The sequence below is a fragment of the Cricetulus griseus genome, chromosome 4, assembly GCF_003668045.3.
Source record: "Cricetulus griseus strain 17A/GY chromosome 4, alternate assembly CriGri-PICRH-1.0, whole genome shotgun sequence".
NCBI lineage: Eukaryota > Metazoa > Chordata > Mammalia > Rodentia > Cricetidae > Cricetulus > Cricetulus griseus.
Window position 1 is genome coordinate 205286710 of NC_048597.1, and position 13633 is coordinate 205300342.

The window sequence follows — 13633 nt, forward strand, 5'->3', positions numbered from 1 at the left end:
AAAACAAACGAAGCAAAGACGGCTCAACTTGATGACAAGTCTAACCCATGAGGCCTGGTGTGGTGGCTCATGCCTGCAATTTCAACAGCAGAGGGGCTGAAGGAGGAAGATTGGGAGTTTGAAGCCAGCCTGCTTACACAACAAGCAACAGAGCTTATATAGATTTGAGGTCAGCCTGGGCTACATAGGAGACCTTGCCTTAAAAACAAAAACAAGCAAAAAGGAAAATGCAAACTGCCTATCTCCTGCATACTCATCTCTGTCTACCCCCACTGCTTCCTGACTCCCACAGCACACGGCACATTCCAGCTCCTCACACCACTTACTTATATTTACCATCCATCCATTTGCTAGAATTTAAGCCCCAGAGGGCAGCATGCTTTTACGTTTTCACTGGTGTGTCTTATGCACCTAGAATAGGGCCTGACACAGAGAAGGCCCTTGGTGAATATTTACTATCAGAAGATTACAATATTTATCTTCTAAATTCTCCAAATCCACTCTGGTTTCTAAGCTTTTTACCATGCTCCAGTGACTATACAGACAACACAAATTGGACTTTAAATTTTTTTTCCTTTGGAGGGAAGCCACAAGGATGTGGGGGATGGACCTGGGAGGGCTGGGAAGTAAGGGCAATTGGGGTATATTATGTGAATTTCCAAATAGTTTTTTAAAAAAGATTCACTTATTTTTATTTATATGTATATGTGTGTGCCTACATGAGTTTATGTGTATGGCATGGATGCAGTACTTGTGGAGTCCAGCAGAGGGTGCTGGATCTCCTGGAACTGGAATTTCAGGCATTTAAATACTACCTGATGTGTGTGCTGGGAACCAAACCTGGCTTCTTTGCAGGAGCAGAAAGTGCTCCTAACCACTGAGCTATTTCTCCAGTCCCCAAATCCTCTTTGATAACACCATTTTACTCAATACATTTCAGGTTGTGAAGCACTCTGCATATTAACTCATCTAATGCCCTTTGAAACCCTAGGGTTCTGCCAGATAAAATGAAAGGACAACAACACACTGGTAGGACCAAATGAACGAACAGAGCAAGGCTTGATATATAGAAGTTGATGTCATTGTCATGCCCACAGGAGAGAAGGGGAAATAGAGTCCATAGCAGCCACAGCAGTTGCTCATGCGTACCAGGATCTGCAAGAAGGTACTTGTTCAATACACAAAAGGGAGAGGAGTCCAAGCTGCACATTTATCACATTGCTAAAGCAGTTTGTGGAGATAGCCCCTTAAGGCTCTAAGCAGAAGGACTGTCATACAGTCATCGAGAGTCACAGACAAAAATCTCTGAAAGCTACTACTGAAGAATATGCTGGAGAGCCCTCAAGTGGGGCAGAGGAGGATGAGTGCCAAAGAATTACCTACCAGCAGTCTTCAGGACACTGTGGGTATTGCTAGGCAGCGGGCCTTGATGATGGCTCTGGGCCTAGGAACCCTCTAGCAGTCCAGATGCATACAGCAGCTGTACCATAGGTATTTCCAGGTGTAGCCTGCCATATCCTCAGTCAGTATTTGCCCCACAGCCTGGAAAATGTCAGCATAGCTAGGATTTGCTGATCTGAAGAAAGGCCTCAGAAAGGTGGGCTTGAGTGTGTCCCCTGACCTAAGAACAAGAGTGTAGACTGACCCTCTCATTGTAGGCCAGTGATGCAGAGAGACTAGGAGGCTAGGAGGTCAGAGTGCAGTATGAGATCAGCTGTAGGAAGCATCAGAAGAATGCTCGAGAGGGAAATCCCGCAGGGGGAGGCCAGCTTCTAGTGTGAACCTCCTACATGAGAGAGGGAAGAGTCTCCTGGCCAATGAGGAGCTAGAGTTTCGTATCTTTACAAAAGCATATTAAGTCCCTTACAATTCAACCTCTTTTTTTCTGCCACACTAACTATCCTCTTTTCACATATTGCTTCTGAAGCCTGGAATACCCTCCAGCTCAGTTAACAAGCCACCCTGGTCTCCATCCAAGACCTCCTTCCCTTCTCCCACAAACCACTCATCCGCTGCAGACTCTTGGCATGCAGCCTCCCCCTACCTTTTTAGTACTTATGACGAGAGAGAAGTTACTTGTTAAATGTATGCCTTACTACAGAGTAAAGATTCTAGGAGGGCTGAGACTGTTTCCCAGTTTCCCAGACTGCTTAGCTCTGCAATTGCCACTGATGTTTCCCTTATTACATCACCAGTATTTAGTAACTAACTATGCCTGGTTATATTCCCAGCTTTCAGGGAACAGCATTGGGGCAGCATGGGCAGTTCTGCTGTCTCCTACTGTGCTACTGGGGGAAAAACATCCTAGTGCAAGAAAGTCAAGAAGGCTGTTCTGTCTTGGAAAAAGGAAAAACAAAGCCACTCCCACAAATGAGCACTTCTGGAGATTTGCCAGTCAGGTTCCATTACGAGAGCTGAGCTGCATATGACAAGTGGTGCTATCTATGACCCATAAAGAGATTCTACCTCACAAGCTAAAAACACACGAGTTTGCAGTGATGAAACATTACTGTGTTACTTTGTTGTCTCCATGACAAAATACCTAAAAAAAATGACTTAAAGAGGGGAAGACTTATTTTGGTTCATGGTTAATTAATTTCTGTCCATGTTTTGCCAGGCAGACGTCATGGAGGAAGAACATGGAAGAGAAAGGCTGTTCACTGCATGGCAGTCAGGGAGCAGAGGTGCCAGGAGCGAGACAGAGCATACTGACCTATTTCTTGCCCAATCCCCTTGTCCCCACACTTCCTCCTAGCAATGCCATCAGATTATGGATCCATTGAGGATTTAGCAGCTGAGGTCAGAGCCCTAGGGATTCAATTGCTTCCCCAAAGCCCATCAGCTGGAAACCATGGCTTTAACCAATGGCCTTTGGGGTCATTTCCATCCCAAGCCAACACTGTCCACCTCAAAGGAAAGCAAGGAGAGGTCAGTCCTTTAAGTTCCATGGTGGCATTTTGCTAAAGCCCAGAAACCGGGTTATTATTTCAGATACCTACAATGTATTGGCAACAAATCTAAAAATTAATTTCCAGGCTTGGTGCAGCAGTGCACACCTTTAATCCCAGCACTCATGGGGCAGAGGCAGGTGGATCTCTGTGAGCTCCAGGATAGTCAGAGCCACAAGTAAGACTCTGTCTCAAGAGTTTTTAAGAATTTCTTTAACACTGTTTAGTAAAGTCGGCAGCATGCTTGTGCCGTTGACATTAAATGTATGTAAAGGACTAACTTTCCATGTGGCATCCTCCCTCTGACACTCACACAGCTTCCCACACCCTGTAACCACTTCTAAATTTCCTCTGACCACCAGTGCCTGCCTTCTCTACTGAGGAGCAGCTCTTCCAGAGCTGGTACCAGGTCTGTGACCTACTTCTGGGTTATGGAACTGTGGGCACATGTGCATTCCAGTCCCCAGTATGTGACCTGCCCTAAAGACACATGTGAGCTGTCTTCCCCTGCGAGGCAACCAACAGCATGCATGGCAGTACGTGGTCACCATAGTGGTGCTCAGCACAAGAGTGCAATTAGATGCAGTAGTGGGACCTCAAAAAGAATCAGCAGTACTACTGATGCTCTGCAGGACTTCAGGAGATAGGTCTTAGGCTGTCATTCTTCTTGTGTCCTACTGTGCACTTTGCTATACATGTCCTTCAGGACATTACAGGTGTGCCCTCAAGTCAGAAGTGGACACACTTATGAAATAAGTGACTGTGTCTTCTGCATGTTTATACTGGAGTCCCACTTGGCATCTTTTCTGAGTATTACTGTACAATGGCATCCACATTCCTCATAAATGCATCAAAATCCCTACTGAAAACTTGTTTGCTGGCAGAGAGATAGATGATCAGGCAAATATGACATCCATACACTGTGCCCAGTACTCACCAAGCACAATCTTTGTGTCCAACAGCATTGTACACATTACATACATTATCCCAGTAAGCCTCATTGCAGCTTTTTTTCTTTTAACTATTTGTGTGCACGTGGGTATGTATGTGGAGGTCAGGGGACAACTTTTGGGAGTTGGTTCTCTCTCTGCACCTTGTTGTAGCAGAGTCTCTCTTACAGTTTTCTGCTGCGCTATTCCAAGCTACCTGCCCCTTCAGCTTTTGGGCAGTTCTGTCCCCACCTCTCATCTCACTAGGATTACAGATGTGTGCCATCACATCTGGCTGCTAATGGGGTTCAGGGACTTAAATTCAGGTCTGAGATTTGTATAGGAAGCGCTTTTAACTGCTGCACCATCTTGCTGGCACCAACGGCAATCTTATTTTACAAATGATACAACTGAGAGTCAGAGAGACTTCGGAGCATGGCCAAGATCATTTAGCTTGTGAGTGGCAGAGCTGGGGTTCAAACCACAGACTGACTCAAAAACTGTGCTTTTCATTTCAAATTCAGGAACATGAAGATATAACAAAGAACTTAGATTTGGGCGCTGGACAGATGACTCGGAAGTAAAGAGCACTTGCTTCTTTTGCAGGTTTCATTCTCAGGACCCACATGGCAGCACAAAACTTTCTGTAACTAGAGTTCTGGGCGCTCCACCACCCTCTTCTGACCAGTGTAAACACCAGGCACACATGTGGTGCATATGAATGCATGTAAGCAAAACATGCATACACATGAAATAAATAAATCTCAAAAAGAACGAACTTATATTTCCTTGTCTCCTGGGTTGCAAAGAGTGATGTGTACTGGGGACCGAAGTCCCAGAGGTTTGTAGGATGTCAGCCTTTTCTCCATTGCATGTTTGGCATGCCTGGACTTAGACAGGGCTTCCGTGTGCCCCTAGGGTTACACTTTATACACAGTGGTAGGCTGTGTATAAACCACATACTACTAAGCCTTCTACTTGGTCAAGTATGTACCTCATATGGGCCTGTGCCCACCAGAAAGGGGTCAGTTTTCGTTTGTGGTCAAAGGTATAATGTGTTCCACAGGTGGCCCTGGCAAGAACATTTAAGAAAAATCAGTATTTTCCATAACTTCTTAACTCATTTTCTTAAACTATACAAACCTAAAAGTAACAAATGGCAGTTGACTATCACTTAAGTTTTTATTTTTCATCTACTTTTGTTTCAAGGCCTACCGCCTATTGCATCTAACACAGGAGTTATCATGAGATGGGAGAATATGGAAGAAATGGTAGGGATGAAAGTCACTAATCAGGGGAACAGAGAGGCTCTCAATGCCTAGAAGGAGTCTACTCACAATGTGGGCTTCTTCCTAAGGAGAATTTAGGATGAGTCAGGCTGGCACTGTTGGAGTCCGACCTTGGGTTAGGTGGCCCTGGTCCTGCAATGACTTGACTGAGTTTCTTAGATCTTTGTATCACAGTTTCTTTTCTTTCTTTCTTTCTTTCTCTCTTTCTTTCTTTCTTTCTTTTTTTTTTATGGTTTTTTGAGACAAGGTTTCCCTGTGGCTTTGGAGGCTGTCCTGGAACTAGCTCTTGTAGACCTGGCTAGTCTCGAACTCACAGTGATCCTCCTGCCTCTGCCTCCCGAGTGTGGGATTAAAGGCGTGCACCACCACCGCCCGGCTTGTATCACAGTTTCTTATGTGGCCAAATATCGCACTAGTGGCAGAATACCAGCTCTATCAGTGTTTCTTCTAGGCTGATGCAAAAAGGCATTACAGTTTAATACCCCTCCGTTTTTCAAGACAGGGTTTCTCTTTTCTCTGTGTAATGGTCCTGGCACTCACTCTGTAGACTCTGTTTGAGGCTGGCCTCAAACTCAGAGATCCACCTGCCTCTGCCTCCCAAGTGCATATGCTACCACCACTACCAGGCAATAAAACCCTTTTAAGTTAACTACTTATTAGCTGTTAGGAAGGAGGCAGAGTAAAGAGAGTGCTTTTATGATCTCCATGGAGTGCACTTTACCTCTTAGGTCAGAGGCTCACTCAGATTTGGCTATGAGTTCAGGAATAAACACTTACAAGAACAAATATTACCTGCCTGGGGTTTCTATAAGTTTCAGTGGAGCAGTCTTTACGTTTCTATACATTTTTATGTCTATAGTCTTTACGTCTATATGTTTCTATACGTTCAAGGGAGCAGTCTTTCCCTTCCCCCACAGTGTCTCATTACCTCCAGCATCTCCTTTCAGACTCTCCACAGGCTGTCTCTGTGCCTTTGTCTTCATGGAGGAGGGATTTCTAGAGTGCAGTCTTGGGACCTAGGAACCTAAGACCTTAGCAGTTTGGTTGAGATTTAGCTTACAGAATATTTTCTTTCTTTTAAGTACTGATTAATTCATTTCCTTGCAGTTTGTTCAGTTAAAAAAATTAAAAATTGGGTTCAGTTTGAGGCTTAGCACAGTTGTGCACTTTGTTGTAGATCACACTTCAAACTGCCATCAAATCCCTTGATCAAAATCATCATCAGGTGCTGGGTTAAGCAGTAATTTCAAGTTGCCTTGCTCAGCTGGACCAATCTTTCTCATCTTAAATGATTACCTTTCTCCTCTGAAGGCAGAGTTGGGTCCTGCCTCCTGTATTGCCTGGGCTCTCTCTAGCTCTTCTAACTTACTTGCTGTATGCCAATTTTCATAAACACAGTTTCTTGGGCCAAGTCCTTCCCTGCTAGAAGCTTTGTCAAAGCTGTGTCTTGTGTTGTGTCACAGCTGATGACCAAAGCCCACTTCCAGTTCACAGTGCAATGCCTACAAGATGGTACCAAACACACCCAAAGAAACACTCTGTCCTCCCCAGCTGGCAAATCCATTCCCCCAGATGTTTCTCAAAACAAGAAGGGTAGATACGCAAGCATTGCCCCAACAGAAAGGAGCAGTTTGATTTAGACACTCAAAGGTACAAGAGGAGCCCACACTTGAATTCATTCTTCACTTGCCAGAGATTCCAGAGCCTGTTCTGGAGACCGAGGCTGCTCCACTTATCTGAGGAACCCACGGGATCTTAAATGTAACCCCTGTTTCACCACACCCCTTTGTGGTTTTTCCTTTCCTTATTTTAATCTCAATTCCTCTGACCATTCTCTTCTGAAGAGAATAAAGCTGAGGGTCTCACGTGGTCAGCAAAACAGGTCTCAGACTTCTGGCTTCATGGGCCTCCCTGTACCAGGCTCCACAAATGGCTGTGCTGGGGCTGCACTTTTTTGACCTTGGAAACTGCCTGACCTCATGAAGCCTGCTCACACTGCTTCCGGAGTGCTGGACCAGATGGGAGATAAGCACACAGGGGCAGCCAGCAAACAAGTTGACTGGCTTTATTTTGGGTATGTACTTTTAGAGGATGGCACATGGGCTTTTCTTTCCTTTTCTGCCAGCTCGGAGTTCCAAACATCCAGGACTGAATTTTGCAAGTGAAACTCAAAATTTCATGCTATTCTTATTCTATTAAATGTGTTCATTTGGTCCCTTCCCTTTTTACCAGCTGACATATTGAAGAATACTAAATGTGTCTTAAAAGACATCCACTTGTTGTGGATCCCTGTTTCTACTTAGGATGGTGATGACCAAAAGACATGAAGGTAGCTAGAGAGAAATGTTCTTGCACCCACCAAATTGCCTCTGAAGGTCAGTACTGTTTATTTGCGACTCCTTAGGACACATCTCTCCATCTTTCAGGAGAGGAATGATAGAGCCTCAGTCTCCTTCTTGACTTCAGATTCGGAAAGCTACAGAGCTGCATGAAACAGCCTCAGAATGAGAGAGCATGATTTCACCTTCCCTGGAGCCAGTGACATACAGATCAGGACTGGTCTTTGGTTATAGGGACTTGAGTGCAAAAGCATCATCTGTCTAGTCACTCTTTCAATAAATGCTCGGTTAATTTCCTTTCTCTTCCAGTTTCTCAAACCCCAGCATCCTTGTTCCCTGCCTCGCTGTGGAATTCAGACAGCCTGTAATTGTTTCAGCTCCCCTATCCGCTTACCAAGCAGAATACCTCCTTCCCCATCCGACTCCTTCCAAAGTCAACTTTCTGGACTCAAACACAGAACAAAGGCAAGAGCACCTAGCCATATTCATACTGTTTGTTCCTGTCTCATTTACAAATCACTTTCATATACACCAACTCATTTTCCTTCACATGATGTCCTTGGGCTATGAGAAGATATTTCCATTCCAAAAGAGACACTAAGGCTCAGGAAAGTTAGACTGAAGACCTAGTACCATACAGCCTATAATTGGGAAGGACAGGAATCAATCTTGGTCATGTGGCTCTGTGTTTCAAAAATATGTTTGTGCGTGTGATCTCAACATTAGTAAACATAAACTACCATTTCCTTTTGACTCCCTAAAACACTCTCATGCAGGGCTTTTATTATTATTACTATTAAGTATCTGGGACAATATTGATTCCTCCTCTTGGCCTTTTGGGTCCCTTGATTTCTTTACATCCCACGTCCAGGAGGAGCTGTCTCATGGAATTGATGGGCTTGCAGAAACCCCCATATGGTTATCAGGGAAGCTGTTTATGGATGTCCAGGGCTGAGGAGGAGGGAACCTAAGCTTAGTTTGGGAAACTCAGAGAAAGGGGAAGGAGCTAAATCCTGGAGGACCCCAAGAGGGCAAACAACATTCAACTCTAGGAAGAGGACTGAGCGACACAGAGTCAGGAAATGGAATGACACATCCAAAGACGGATAGACAGAGGGGGGCGGCTGCTTCCCAGGGCCTGATGGGAGATGAGGAGGGAGAACGGCAGGGCCCCAGACGAGAGTGTCAATGCCGCGAGGACTTGAACTTTTCTTCTAGCCCCAAAGATTTTAGCACTAACTACTTAGTGGAGAGCAGAGAAATGCTTGAAAGCCATCTGGGGGCAGGGGAGAATCTCCTAATTGGAAATTGGAGGAGAGAGGAAAGAATGGCTGACTAGCCATTAACAGGCATACAGGTGAAAGAGCTAGTGTGGAGGGGGGTGATGGAGTGTGGGTCCCCCTTAGCAGCCTGTGGGAAAGGCAGGAGTCTCTGTGAATCTGGGCACCCACAGTGGACTTGGCTGCTGGAGGAAGCTGCACAGGAATGTGGAGTGCATGGGGAGGGACAGCAAATGGGATCATGGATTTTGTCCAAGGAAAACAATGGCATGAAAAGAATAGTCCCAAAGGAGCCTGAGAGGGACAGGCAGGCCTACCAGAACCACCTGGGGACCCTTGATAAAAACTATTCCTGAGCTGGAATAGCCTAGAGTAAATCTGAGTTTAACTGGTGCCCGCGTGCTTTTAGATCAAGGTTAGCTTGGGCATTAAACTAGTTTTCTAAGGGTGCTATAACAAATTAACACCCTTGACACTAACTCATTCTCTACAACATAGAGGCCAGAAGTCCAGTCAAGGTGTTTACAGGGCCAGGATGTCTCTGAAGACTGTGGGACATGGGCAGAACCCTTTCTTGTTGCTTTTAGCTTCAGTGAGTCCCACTTTTTCCTTGTCTTATGTCTGCAGGACCCCACCTCTACCTTTGTTTTCTTGTGGCCTTCTCTTCTTTATGTGTATGTCTCTCTTCTTTATGTGTGGCTTGCCTGATCATCTAGGATGATCTCATTTAAGTTCCTAATTATGATGATCTGAAGATCATTTTTCCAAATGAGGTCCCGTTCACAGGTTCTGAGTTGTAGGTATATCTTTTGGGAGGCCTCACCATTTGGCAGTAACTCATATGGATGAATGGAAGAAGGATAGTGATCCTAAATTGCAAGCTGAGGTCCCTAGCAGTTGACAGAGAAGAAAAAAACAGAACCATTGCAGGGATGGTTCATATATACAGTGGTATTTCCAAGCACGCCTTGGAGCTCACTGAGAGACCACATGCTGCTAAGCATCAGGGCAAAGACCACCTGAAAGTACTACAGGATAGTATACAAGGTATACCAGAGCCACTGTGACTATCTCACCTTCAAAACATAGGCAAGAACTTTGAAGGGCTGAAGAGACTTAGCTCATTTTCTAAATTGGATTAATTCGATATGAAACTCAGATTTCTTCTCTGAAACAATGACATTCTCTTCTCCCCACCCTGGTTCTTGAAGTTTGGACAAGCTACCATGGCAGAATGGGATTATTCCTGACTTTAGTTGTTTCTTTAGGGTCAGGCAATATTGCTAGTCACCAACACTGGGGTTGGTTCTGACTTTCTTTTCACCACCTATTACCATCCCAAACACCCTCAAAGGGAGTAGCTCATCCCGAATTTTTATAGTGATACACACTCCCCCAATAAAATGCCTCATTCTAAACATTCATGTCACTTCCCAGACACACAGAAAAGGTTCTCAGTCCCTTCAGACAGAAATGTCTCTTCTTGGAAACCATCACAGCAGTCTTCAGATTTTGATTCTTACTGAGAATCCAACTCTCCAGCATGCATTTCTAAAGCAGAATCCAACACAGGTTTGTCTTTGTGCTTTGATAGAACATCTATGGCAATGTTCCCCAAAGGTTAAACTCACGGTGTCATGGGGATCTCAGATACATTCTTCCACCTAGTGGGCCTGGGATAGTGTGAGAGGCAAGGATCTCAGGTTAGGTCCCAACTGCCAGTCCAAGGACCACACTGAGAAACAAACAGCATGACTTGTACTTTCTGATGGTTTTTCATCCATCAACACCCCTTGGAGCAAATTCCTAGAACAACTACATTCTGGCCCTGCTTGACACAGACCCTACAACCTTACTCACAGAATGGCAGAAATTTACCTTACTAACTCCAGCATTCCCAAACAAGAGTGATAACTATATTAAAGGTGGGTGAAGAAAACAAAAGCAACACTAGAGCGCTGTCTTACCTGTGTGTTCCATCTTCACTCATGTCTAAAGGAGATGGTGGCAGTTCACCTACACAAGTGGGTTAAATGAAGCCTAAGGAAACGAAGTTCCCCTGCCTCTGGAGATGACAACCAAGCCAGTGATACCACAGCTAACATTTACTGAGCACTTTCTTTATGCCAGGCTCTGTGCTGGCAAATTCACTCTCTGCCAAGAGGAAAACGGGAGTCCCTAAAAGATGTTGAAGAGAAAGGGAAGGCGTTTCAAATTCCAGGGTGAATTCAAGAATTAATAGAAGAGGAGGGGACAATTTGTACAATTCCCGGACAACTCAGAAAGCTGCTGCTTGACAGTTTAGTAAACATCCTTGCTGAGTAAGTCAACACCCTAAATCTCATGTCAGGAGTTGTCTGCTGTCCTTTGTTGGGACCCATCACCTGATGCTAGGCTTGGCTCCATCCTGTTGCCTTGGGAGTGCCCATCCCGGATAAGGATGGACTTCCTCTGATGGCTCCTCCTGTTTCACCCGGTACTGGCAGCCTAATAAAGGTTGCCAGATACCCGATGCCTTTCTAGACAGCACAACCATATGTGTTGTTTTTGGCTACAGACTTCACAGGACGTTATTCTGCTCACATGAAATGGGCGGAGTTAGATATGACGTGGGTGATTTATGTGCTGTGACAGAGAAGGAAAGGTCAATGGCCATCACCTTTCTTTGGTTTGGGTCGTGGACAATTTCAAGCCCAGTGCACTACAGAAAAGACTGTACAGGTTGCCACTGTGGTGATTCTCATGGCGGGACTCCGTCAGGATACAGTACAACCCACAACTGACAGCAGTGGCCTACATACCAGTCTCTTAAGTTCCCATAGTGTTTTTCAAAAGTCTTAGGGCTGGATAAATGGTTCAGTGATTGAGAGTAGTTACTGCTTGTGCAGGGGACCCAAGTTTGGTTCTTAGCACCCACGTTAGTTGGCTCACAACCACCTCTAAGTCCAGCTCCAGAGGAATCAGACTCATCTAGTATAAGTGGGTACCTACATTCACAGGCACATACCTGCACACATACATATAGTTAAGAAATAAAATAATTCTTAAAAATAAATAAAAAGGTCTAATGTCCTCTGGCTGGCCACATTCCAACTATGCCCTATCCTCACCTATCAGCCCACATTTAATGCTTATATTGCCTCCCTGTATGGAATGCATCTGGGTGACATTCTAGTTCTTCAGCATCCCTTTAGACTGTTCCTTTGGGTAAACTTTCTCAACACACAAATCCGGGACACAGAGTGCAGGGAGCACACTCCTCTCTTTAACTGTGTGTTTCCATGATGGGGTCTACTCGACTGCAAGAGGTGGTCAACGCCTCAGATCTACCCATACTCCCTTTCAAAGAAAGAGGCCCACACTCCTTGTCTTTGGGTGCCGTAGTGGGGAACAGTAATGGCTGAGTAACACACAGGCCTTTATTTAGCTCAGCGCTGTGTTAGAGGGCTCTGAGTTGACATCATCCCCGTACATCACTGTGTCCTAATATGACAAGGACAAAAATGACAGACCATGAGAATGGAGCCTGGCAGTCGGAGCTTCAAGACAAAGGGACAAAACAATAAAGCACATCCACTGAGACACAAATCAAAACTGCTCCATGGAACAAAAGAAGCCAATACTAGGAGGCCAGCATCCTCTCTAGAGATGCCATGGAGACACAGAGCTGACCCCCTTGGTCTGGAGAATAGTCTGAGTGGTCACTTTGCATTGGGAATTCCTGGAAGAGGACGCTGGCACTTTTGCCTGGCTCTGCTGTCACCTCCTTGCTACCTTCAACTGACAACCTCACGTTTGCTGCGGTTTCCCATGGAGTTCTAGACACATGATATCAATGTACAGAGTCATCTGTTTGGGGCTGAGCCCCAGATGTTCAGACTTTCTCAACGTACACATTTCCATCTCCCACAATTCCTCCTCCAAGTTTCCAGTCTGAAGTTGCTTTTAGCAGCACTGTGATCACTGGAGGGAGGCCAGGTATGGTGCCTTGGAGGTCTCCTGGGGTTGTAAAAGCCACTTCCTTCCAGAGCTTTGGAAGCCTGGGTGATTTGCAGAGTTGTTGAGCAAGCACATAAAGAAGGTCTGAGAATGAGGAGACATACATGGCTTTTCAACCATGGAAAGGCTACAAAAACTCTGGCCAGCCTACAGATGGATGCATAAGAGTCTAGACAGAGGAAATCAACAGGGAAAAATGGCCGGGAGTGGGAGAAGAGTATGAAGAACTAACTATATTGAGGTGACGTTTGCCAGTTTTGCCCTGAAAGTACTTTGATTAAAGCAGAATGCATCAGATATTGTGTGTGTGGTAGTGAAAGTCTGTAATCCCAGCACTGGGGAGGCGGAGGCAGGAAAATCATGAGTTGGAAGCCAGCCTGGGCTATACTGAAAGACCTTTTCTTAACAACAACAAAACTCAGATGCATGTTTCTGGCACTCTCTGGGTATTTAAATAGTTCCTCTGTTCACACATTTTAGGGAGAATTTATCTGCACTTTACATGGTAAAACTCCTCAAACCCCTAGCCCATCACAGATAAAAAGCCTACAATACGCTGTTTAGAGCAATGGTACTTTAAATATACTTATCTAAAAATAATCTAAACACAGGTTATGCTACTTACGCCAGTTTCTGCCTGTGCTTTCATTTTAGAAAACATGCTCATAGGCTGCACAGTGGGCGGAGCTTTACCCTGGACTCAGTACAGAAAATGGCCACCGGGTTAGGACCTGCACACAACAAACAGGGTACCTTCTGGGGACACTCTCACTCCAGACACAGAGAACCCTCTTTTTTCTACCAGTAATATAAATCTTGTTTCCCAAAGTATTTGTTTGCTGAATACCG